This window comes from Monodon monoceros, unplaced genomic scaffold (genome assembly GCF_005190385.1).
Source record: "Monodon monoceros isolate NGI ecotype Baffin Bay Population unplaced genomic scaffold, NGI_Narwhal_1 Super_Scaffold_7, whole genome shotgun sequence".
NCBI classification, from domain to species: Eukaryota; Metazoa; Chordata; class Mammalia; order Artiodactyla; family Monodontidae; genus Monodon; species Monodon monoceros.
Window position 1 is genome coordinate 7726296 of NW_021703784.1, and position 10938 is coordinate 7737233.

General features: G+C 40.6%; 1 protein-coding gene and 1 long non-coding RNA gene across 3 annotated transcripts in view; one reads left to right on the forward strand and one right to left on the reverse strand.

Annotated features, from left to right (window-relative positions):
• HYLS1 (HYLS1 centriolar and ciliogenesis associated) overlaps window positions 1-3227 on the reverse strand; it is a 12020-nt gene extending 8793 nt beyond the window's left edge. For both annotated transcript variants that reach the window (XM_029209630.1, XM_029209629.1), the window contains exon 1: window positions 3210-3227. The gene's annotated coding sequence lies outside the window, so the exon portion shown is untranslated. The remainder of the gene's footprint in view (window positions 1-3209) is intronic.
• Window positions 3228-3528: 301 nt separating this feature from the next.
• LOC114887242 lies at window positions 3529-7614 on the forward strand. Its single transcript, XR_003791515.1, has 3 exons — window positions 3529-3625; window positions 4334-4425; window positions 7564-7614. It is a non-coding gene; the product is annotated as an uncharacterized LOC114887242 (long non-coding RNA).
• The last annotated feature ends 3324 nt before the right edge of the window (window positions 7615-10938 follow it).

The window sequence follows — 10938 nt, forward strand, 5'->3', positions numbered from 1 at the left end:
CAAAAAAAAAAAAAAAAAAAAAAAAAAAAACAGCCATGCTTAGCAGATTCTATAGAAGCAAAAGAGAGGATCAGGGTCTTTGATCTTTTTTTTTAAAATTTATTTATTTTTGGCTGCATCGGGTCTTCGTTGCTGCATGCAGGCTTTCTCTAGCTGCAGCAAGTGGGGGCTACTCTTCGTTGCAGTGCGTGTGCTTCCTACTGTGGTGGCTTCTCTTGTTGCGGAGCACGGGCCCTAGGCGCGCGGGCTCAGTAGCTGTGGCTTGCGGGCTCAGTAGTTGTGGCACACGGGCTTAGCTGCTCCGCGGCATGCAGGATCTTCCTGGACCAGGGATCGAACCCATGTCCTTAACCACTGCGCCACCAGGGAAGTCCAGGGTCTTTGATCTTAAATGAAATCCTTTCAAGGTTAACTAGGTTATATTATCAAATCTAGAAGAATAAGGATCTAATGACATTACTTTTGGTAGTTACCACAGAAAAACTCAGGACAATCATCATAGATGAAGCAAATCAGAAGTCCCAAAATGTAACTTTGAAGAATGACTTCATTTATCTGTATTGTATAATACATTGTATAAATTCCAGAGTCAGACCGATGGTAGGGACTAAATGAATATGAGGAGTAAAGTAGGGCTTAGCTTTTTCTTTCTTCACTGGAAAAATGGAAGGAATTATTTCAACAGGTTGTGAAGTTTAAATGAGATTTTATATATATATATGTTTTTATATATATTATATATGTAATATATATAACATGTAATATATAAGTATATATATTATATATATAAATTAAATGGTGCTTTGTGAGAAGTATTACACCATTCATTTCAATGTTCATGCAATACAAAACTACCTTCTAAAAAGATAAACACAGAACAGAGGAAAGTAGGGACAGAAATGGAACAGGACTCTGGGCTGGAATGGGCTGGAAGAATTCCAATACTAAGGCCCAAAGAGATTTTTTTTTTTATGGCATGTGTAGTATACTATACTATGATTAACATGTTTTCTTTGCAGTTAAATTATTGCACACTTTTTCTTTCTCGAATGTATGAAGAAGATAGGTGCTTGCAAATAATAAAATATAAAATTTAATAAGGTCCACAAGTAGCTGTCAGTTTTTTCTCTTTTTAATATAAAGACCTGATAATCCTTTCTCCTTACTTAGGGGGAAACTTTCACATAGAAGCTAGCACAGCTTGTATTTTGTAGATAAATACAGATGATATTGACCAAGATACCCAACAGTACCTTCTGGTCAAAATCTTAAGCAATTCAGTGTCCCATGTTTACCTAGTTGCAAGTGAAAGGATTTTGAGGGTGGAGGGGAAGGATTTTAAATTGGAATAGCAGGGCTGGATCACTAGTTAGATTCTAAACTTTGCTGGGAGGCTATTGCAGATTTAGAACAAATTTCTCTACCTCTCGGAAGGAAAGCATGCAGCTTCAAGAACAAAAGTATTAGAACAAAAGAAAACAAAACACCCTAAAAAAGACAACCATAATCCAAAGAGACAACAAACTAGTGGAAATACTGTAACAGGTTCAAAATCACTAATTCAAATTCCTATTAGAAAGCTATTAAAAGGTACAAACACCAGCAGAATAGGAAAAAGGTGATTTACTGAAGAAATAATGACTAATAAACATAGAAAAAGATGTTTCACCTCATTAATAATGCAAATAAAAACATTAAGCTATGCTTCTAGATTGGTAAGACTTTTCAGTACCCAGTGCTGGCTGGAGTGTGGAGAAATAAGTACTCTTACACTGTGTTCTATGTGTTGGGGGAGGGTGCGGAGGGGAGATGACAGTTTTTCTAGAGGGCACTTTGGCATTATGAATCAGAATTTAAAATGTACCATAATTTCTAAGCCACAAAACGTTTCCAAGAAATTATTCTAAGGAGATAAACTGGACAAGAACGCAAACATGTACATGTACAAGTAACCACTACCATGCTATTTTCTGTTGATGAAGAAATTGGAAAAACTAATGTCCATCATTAGGGGATAGGTTAAATAATACGTGGTATAGTAGAGCCATAGCAAGAAATACCATGCACCCATTAAAAATGATAATGCAGGGACTTCCCTGGTGGTTCAGTGGCTAAGACTGCGCACCCAATGCAGGGGGCCTGGGTTCCAGCCCTGGTCGGGTAACTAGATCCCAGAGGACGCTACTAAGAGTTCGCATGCCACAATGAAGATCCCGCGTGCCACAACTAAGACCAGGTGCAGCCAAATAAATATTTTTTTAAATGATAATGCATATCTACATTTGGCATGGACCAAAACACTTATTCCTAAACTATTAGGGACTAAATAAGGCATAATCTGCTTTTTAAATGAATATACTTTGTTATATTCAAAATACACAATTACATAAAACAAATACATTTACCAATCATGTAAATATATACTCATAATGAATACATCTTAAGTAAACCCAAATATCAACACTGATTTTTTTTTTTTTTTGATCTGTGGCTGATGGAATCTCGAGTATTTTCTTCCTTTTTAAATATGTACTTAACAGTGCTTGGATTTATTTCTACAAATACTGAGATTGTATACTTTTTATAACCAGAAAAAAAAAAGTTGTTTTTCTTTCTTCATTCTGGGGCAGGACTATAGGATTCTTCAATTTTACACGCTATCCTAACTCATTAGGGAAAGCGCTTCTCGCACTGTGACATCCGGAAGTTCACAAAAGGTGAAACCAGAGGGGGAGAAGACTTTTCTCCCTTCACGACGACAACAAAGACCAGAGACTGCACCAGCTGGCCCGGGGCGTGGTTATCGTCTCAGACGCTCACGGCCTCCGGGGAAGCCGGCTGCCCGCGGGCACCGGTCCCGCCGCCCACAGGCCCCTCGGCCCGGTACACCTCGCAGAGCGGCGACCACAAGGGTGCTCGCCGCTGCGGGCGCCGGGCTGGCAGCGGACCGGCAGCTGGTGCACATCATGACCTTGAGGGGTCGAACGCGCTGGAGGCACGCACGGCGCCGCTCACACGTGCCTCCGCAGGCCGCACACCTGGGCTCGGCGGGAGCGTCAAGGCTCCGTACGGCGCCCTGGGGAAACCGGCACCCAGGGGAGGGAAACTCCAATGCCGCGCTACGCAGAACCTGACCTCTCCACAGCTGTGGGCGGGCGGGCGGCCCTAGGGAGCCAGTGCACCATCTCTCTCAGCTTTTGCCCGCTTACCGGTCCAGCGGACGTCCATCGGCCGCACCGAGTCCCGCCGCCCCGCTAGCTTAGTACCGCAGGTTTCGGTTAGCGTCCCACAGCTCGCGCAGGCGCACGACCCGCAAACGCGCCCAGGCTGGCGTTAACCGCCCGGCCGCCCAGATTTAAACCCGAAGAGCGTACGGCCCCCTCGGCCCCGCCCTCCTCCTTACTATTGGCTCAGAGGGTAAACGTCTTCCAAGTGTACATCCCGATTGGTGCCTATTTTCTTTTGGCCCTCCCCCATGGGCGGGAGGAGGCCTGGGACTCCGGGCTTGGATTCGCCGGGGCCGCCACCCGCCGAGCTCCAGCGCGTAACCCGGAACCGCGGCGGCGTCGCTTTTAGGTGTCCCCGAAGGGGAGGAGAGGACTCTCAAGCCTCGGTTAACAGCGAGGTAGCTGGATTTCGGGAGAGGTGTTCTAAACGTTCCGTTCACCTCAGGGGAATCTTCCCTTCCCTGCTCCGGTGGCTGTGGGGCTGGGAGACATCGGGGAGGGCGGCTCTCAGAGCCGGGTTGGAGCCACTTCCCCCGGTCCCGCCTCTTGCCTCCTGACGGTTGCCCTGGAGTCTGATACGCGCAGGTTCCGTATAAAGACCGGACGCGCATCCGCAGAGTCCTTCCCGTGGTTTCCGAGGCTCTCTGATTTGACCCATTGCTGTGTCTCCAACCCTTGCCAAAGTGACTGTCAAACTGCTCCCACCACTCCAACTTCCTTGGGTGAACGAGGCCTCGCTTGTGGTTTTCCTCTGGAATGCTCCCGTCTGCTCCCTTCGCATAATCTTACCCTTAAATTTGTTTTGTTTTGTTTTGTTTTGTTTACGTACCTGGGGGAAAAGTCTAGTGCTTTGGGAGTTGCCGGCGGTGAGACCTAGAAAAGAAAAAGGGTGGAGGTCTTAACAGCGCAGTGTCCTCATCACTGCCCTGCAAACTAACTAAAGCAACTTGTCCCCCTCGTCCTGAGCGTTCTGTACCCCACCTCACAACAAATAGGAAGGTGACAAATTTAATTTACACTATTGGATTCAGTGAGAGGGAGAAAATAATCCGTAATCTTTTCCTCCAAACTTCATATTACCTCTTACTCTTACCCCTTTGTCCTAGGGCCTTTGCACTACCTCTAAGGCACTTTGGATTTGTTGGGGGAAAGAAGAAGGAATAAACAAAGGAGAAGAAGACAGAAGTAGTTTGTGAAGGTTTGAATGACCCGACCCCTAGATCTCCAGTGTCTTAACACGACTTTAGTGCACACATTCTTTTCTCATGAACAAATATCCCACGTTTAGGTTTCGTCATCTCATAGCTGCATGTCTTTTTCAGTGGCATTGAATTTGTCTTAGAAACAAGAGCGGACAGAGTCATTTTTCTTACCTACTGCTTTGCTCATTCAGCAAACTCCTTACACTCACACCCCCATTAGTTTCTTGTTCTCCTTTATGTTAAAATTTTATCTTTGAAACCCTTTAATCAATAACTTGAAGGATCTATCTTCCGTCATCTTTCAAGTGGTATCTTGTGTTCAACTCAGTCCCTGTTTTTTGGTGGACCACTTCATCCTCCAGCTTTGTCTAGATCTGATTTGATAATCCTCGTGGTTCCTTGAAATCCACTGAACTCAGGTCAAGAAAACTTAACCAGGGCCATTTAAACTACAGTATATGGAAGAAAATCCTATTCCTGCAAACCAAACTGCATCTTTTAAAAAAAAATATTAAGGAAAATTTCAAACATATGGAAAAAATGAAGCTCCGTGAACTCAATGCCAGCCCCAACAATTATTAACTCCTGGCCAATCTCGCTGCTCCCATATCACTATCTACATAACTCCTCTTGTGTTTCTCTGAAGCAAATAGCAGGCATCTGAAAGCTATAAATATATCAGTATGATTTCTAAAAACATAAAGGACTTTTAAAAAGCGTAACCACTATATTATTATTACAGCTAAAATATTTAATGTATTTCCTTAATATCATCAAATATCCAGTTTAATTTTCTGCTTGCCTCGTAATGTTTTTTCTTCTCTACTGTGCTTGTTTAACCCAGGACCCAGTCCACCTCACACGTTGTGATTGGTTGACACGTCTTTCAAGCTTCTCTTATTCTACAAGTTCCACCTCCATATTTTTCCCTTGCAATTTGCTTGTTGAAGGAACCAGGTTGTTCAACAACCTGTTGAAGGAACCAGGTTGTTCTGTGAAGTTTCCCATAATCTGAATTTTGCTGATTGTGTCTAAGTGACATAGTTTAACATGGTTTCCTTACCTTTCGGTAGTAATGCATCCTTTCCCAGATGCTTTCCCTGATTCGGCCTAGCTAGTTTAATTAACGCATCAGCATCTTTATGCATTCGAATATTGCTTTCAACTGGTTATATCCTCATGTTTAAGTTAATCACTCCTTTATGATATCTTTGCTTACCTCACCCCTTTGTTGACATTTTCAAACTCCTTCAACTGTAGACCTCTCATCTTTTACTTGCATGTGTGTGGATGGTAGTTTAAGGAGTAGGTGAGAATGAGATCTTCCAGGAGAGTACAGAGTGAAAAGAGAAGGCAGCCTGCTCTCTTCTGGAAACTCTCATTTGTTGAACTCTGGGAGACTACCCTGTCCTGCTTCTGCTCCTGCCTCTTTCCTCTACCTTTTAATTGTTGCTGGTCCCCAAGGATTGGTCCTTTTTTTTTTTTTTTCCTCCCTTGGAGAGCTTAATAGTTTTTTTTTGTTTCCGCTATTCATTTTATGTGAGATAATTTCAAAATCTGTAATTTCAATCCTTATTCTTTCCTGAGTTTCTGAAATCTATCTTATCTGCATATTAGAATTTCTACGTGAATTTCTTTTCATCTTTGCAAATGCAGCATATGTGAAATATTACTCATCTTTACCCTCTGGTTTCACCCTTGTGATTTCCAAGGGTGAATGGTATTATCATTTCCCCGTCCTCTCACCCCTTAAGAGATGATTTTTTTTTTTTTTTTTTTGCGGTACGCGGGCCTCTCACTGCCGTGGCCTCTCGCGTTGCAGAGCACAGCCTCCCGACGCGCAGGCTCAGCGGCCATGGCTCACGGGCCCAGCCGCTCCGCGGCATGTGGGATCTTCCCGGACCGGAGCACGAACCCGTGTCCCCTGCATCGGCAGGCGGACTCTCAACCACTGCGCCATCAGGGAAGCCCAAGAGATGATCATTTTTTACTCTTTCTCATCTCCATATATCTCATTAAGTTCTGTCATTTGTTCCCTTGTAAAGTCTCATCTCTCTTCCTTCCAGTTCCTTTTTTACCACTAATCATTAGTTCAGCCCTATTATTTTGTTCTTGGATTCTTTCAGACACATTTAATAATATTGAAGGATACGGCATAGTAGCTAAGACTGTAGGCTCTGGGTCATATTATCTGGGCTCAAATTCTGACTCCTCCAATGCCTAGATATGTGACCTGGGCCAGTTATGTAGCCTCTCTTTGATTCTATTTTCTCATTTTAAAAATGGAGATGATAATTCGACTTCCTTTGTATGTTTTCTGTGAGAATTAAATGAGAAAAAGTACGTTAGCATAGTGTCTATGAAATAATAACTCACTGCATTATAAATATTGTATAGTATTCTTTAGTCTTTATAATATTCTTTATTCTGTTCTTACGAGAAGAATAGCTCTCTGCCTTCCCTTTTATCTCTCTTGGCTCTGTTCATCCTATACATCATTGCCAGAGGAGTCGTCCTAAAACATTAATCAAGTTATTCTGCTAAAGCACCTGCAGTGGTCTCTCTTTGCCAGAGTAAATTCATTCTTCTTGGGGCCCTGCATGATCTGGACCCATCCTGCCTTTTCAGGCTCATTTCCCAGGTCCCCTCTACTCAAGCTTCCCATTGTAGTCAGTCTTGTTTCTTCACTGTCCTCAAAGCCACTTGGTTTATTTAACTTTGGATCCCTTCCTTATCTAGATTCCCCTCTTATCTCCTTTCAAATCCTGTGCATCTTGAAAGCTCATCTACAGTTTAACCCTCCCACCAAGCCATGCCTGATTACCCTCAGCCATTGGAATTTGACCCTTTTTGAAATTCCTATAGCACTTACCTTTATTTCTTATTTAACTTCTAAAATACCTAGACTGAGACTGTTAATATTCTGTTTAGTTTAATCTTATCTCTTCATCCCAAGCTGCTCATTCCTTTCCAGTCTTACTTTCTGATACTTCATAATGTGAGCCCTTCACCAGTCTACTCACTAAGCATCCATATGTCAGCAATGATTATTATTATAACTATGGTGATGATGTACACTTCTACCATTGTTCATACAGGGCCTTCTCTGCTCATCTCTCTCTCTCCTTTTTTAGCAGTCACAAAGGCAACGGCTGTAAACGCAACAGCAAGGGTCAGGAATCAGGAGACCAGAGTTCTCTTCCCAGTAATTTGCCAGCATAATTTGGACAGGTTAGTTTCTCTGTGTTTTTCTTCTCACCTGTTAAATGGAGTTACATTAGATATTATGTTAATTGCTTTCATTTCTAAAATGCTTTCATTTTAAATCTGTTTAAGGGCCAACTCAAGTATGTTACTCCCAATCATTCTTATTTATGTCTTAAGCACTGATACTCATATCTTGCTTTTTATTCTTATTACTTCTCCAAGTGTGTATTTCTTTTCCTCCCAAGACGATCAAGCTCTTTGAGGGCAGGTATATGTCTCATATTTGCTGTTACTTGCCACCACTATCAAAGCTCTGTGTGTAATGGGATTCAGTGTGGTTGGATTAAATTTTAAATTAAATGTCCTGCCATTAAGTCAGAACATTTAATTACTTCCTTTCACTCAGGAGCAAAACTCCTGTCCTGAAATTCCTAATAATCAGTGAGATGCCCCAGCTGGGAGGGGCAGATGCTATATGAGTTGAGATGGAATGAAATATGGTGATGTTGTAAATCAGAGTTTCTCAATTCAGCACTGTTGATATTCTGAGCTAGATAATATTTTGTTTGGGAGGACTGTTCTGTACATTGTAGGATGTGGAGCAGTATCCCTGACCTCTACACTTCAGATGCAGTAGCATCCCAATAATGACAATCACAAATGTGTCCAGATATCACCCAATGCCAACCGTGGGGGCAAAACCATCCCCAACTGAGAACCACCTCTTACAAATGAAAGTCTTAGACAGGACATGCCAGATGGTGAACAAGGTTTTCTTTACACCATGTTTCTTTGTATCTGCTGTACTTCTTACAGATGTTTACATTTTTAGAAATAAAAGAATTAAGAACCGAGTAGAGTTTTTTGTGTGCAGAAGGGAAAATATCGGAAAATTTCTGTGCCCACAGTCCAAGGAGAAGTAGCAGAGTAAAGCCAGCATTTAGGTGGCTTCATAGAAAGTAGTTTCAACCTGAGGCTCAGAGAGAAAAGGACCCTGAATTCTCAGAGCCTTAGGAGGTTGTGAGAAGGAATTTTAATTTTGGAATGAAGAAAGAAAGTAAGATACCTAGGAGAATAATTGGCCCAAGGGTTGACCTAGAGTAGGACTGAAAGAAAGAAACAGGGGAACCCTGGGGAGGAAAGAAACCCTTTGATGCCTTAATGTCGCAGTTATGCGGAGGTTTTGATATAGCAGTCTATATGTATACGAGATTGCTTTAAGTTGCTAGTCTTTTAATTTCACATGCATTTCCAATGTCCTGCATTTGTCCTCTCCTCTTGATTTCCTGCCTTTACTATATGTTTTCCTTTACTGGTAAGCTTTCCCATCTGTAATTTTCTTGTTTCTAGTTGTGGGCTTTTCTTTTCTGCCTAGAGAAGTTCCTTCAGTGTTTGTTGTAAAGCTGGTCTTGTGGTGCTGAATTGTCTTAGCTTTTGCTTGCCTGTAAAGCTTGTGATTTCTCCGTTGAATCTGAACAAGCATATTCTTGGTTGTAGGTTTTATGTTCCTACTATAACCAATTTTTTGAGGATTTTTATCACGAAAGGATGTTATATTTTGTCAAATGCTTTTTCTGCATCTATTGAGATGATCATGTAATTTTTATCTTTCATTCTATTAATGTGGTGTATCACATTTATTGATGTGCATTGGTTGAACCATACTTGCATCCCAGAGATAAATCCTATTTGGTCACAATGTATAATCCTTTCAATATGTTGTTGAGTTCAGTTTGCTAATATTTTGTTGAGAATTTCTGCCTCTATATTTATCAGAGATATTGGTCTCTAGTTTTCCTTCCTTGTAGTGTCCTTATCTGGCTTTGGTATCAGGGTAGTGCTGGTCTTGTAAAATGAATTTGGAAATGTTCCTTCCTCCTTAATTTTTGGGAGGCCTTTGAGAAGGATTGGCATTAATTCTTCTTTTAATGTATGGTAGAATTTGCCAGTGAAGCCATCTGGTCCTTCAGTTTTCTGTGTTGGGAGGTTTTTGATTGCTGAATCAGTCTCCTTAATTATTATTGGTCTGTTCAGATTATCTATTTCTTCCTGATTCAGTCTTCATAGGTTTTATGTTTCTAGGAATTGATCCGTTTCTTCTAGGTTAACCAACTGATTGGCCTGTAATTGTTCTTAGTAGTCTCATATGATCCTTATTATTTCCAAGTTATCATTTGTAGTGTCTCCTCTTTCATTTCTGATTTTATTATTTGAATCTCTTTTTTTTTTTAGTCCAGCTAATGGTTTGTCAATTTTGTTTATCTTTTCAAAAAAAACAGATCTTAGTTTTGTTTATTTAAAAAAATTTTTGGTCTCTATTGCATTTATTTTCACTCCAATTTTTGTGATTTCTTTGCTTCTGCTAACTTTGGGCTTAGTTAGTTCTTCTTTTTCTAGTTCCTTGAAGTGTAAATTTAGGTTGTTTATTTGAGATCTTTCTATATTCTTAATATATGCACTTATCACTATAAATTTGCCTCTTAGAACTACTTTTGCAGTACCCCATAAATTTTAGTATGTTGTGATTCCATTTTTATTTGCTTCAAGATACTATTTGATTTCTCATTTGATTTCTTTTTTGAGTCATTGCTTGTTCTGGAGTGTGTTGTTTAATTTCCACATGTTTGTAGATTTTCCAGTTTCCTCTTTTACTCTTTATTTCTAGGTTCATACCATTGTGGTCAGAAAAAAATACTTGGTATCATTTCAATCTTTAAGAATTTCCTAAGCCTTGTTTTGTGTCCAGATGATCTATCTGGATCATCTATCTGTATGATCTGTCTACTGCTGAAAGTAGGATACTGAAGTTCCCTACTACTATTGTATCATAGTCTATTTCTCTTTTACTCTGCTAGTATTGTCTTAATACATTTATGTACATCATGAAGTTGGGTTTGTATATATTTATCATCATCATATCTTCTTGGTGAATTGGCCCCTTTATCATTATATATTGACCTTCTTTGTCTCTTGTTACTGTTTCTTGGCTTAAAGCCTAATTTTTGTGATATAAGTATAGCTACCCCTGCTTTCTTTTGGCTTCCTCTTGCATGGATTACCTTTTTTCATCTCTTCACTTTGAGCCTATATGTGTCCTTAACACATTTTTGACTGGAGACATATTATAGCCACAAGCATTCGTTTCTGCAAAAAATCTCCCAGTCAATAATGTGTTAAAACTGAAGTCAGTCTCTTGTAGGCAGCACATGGTTTGGTCTTGTTGTTTTATCCTTCCAGCCACTCTGTGCCTTTTGATTGGTGAATTCAATCCACTTACATTTAGAGTTATTATTGATATGTAA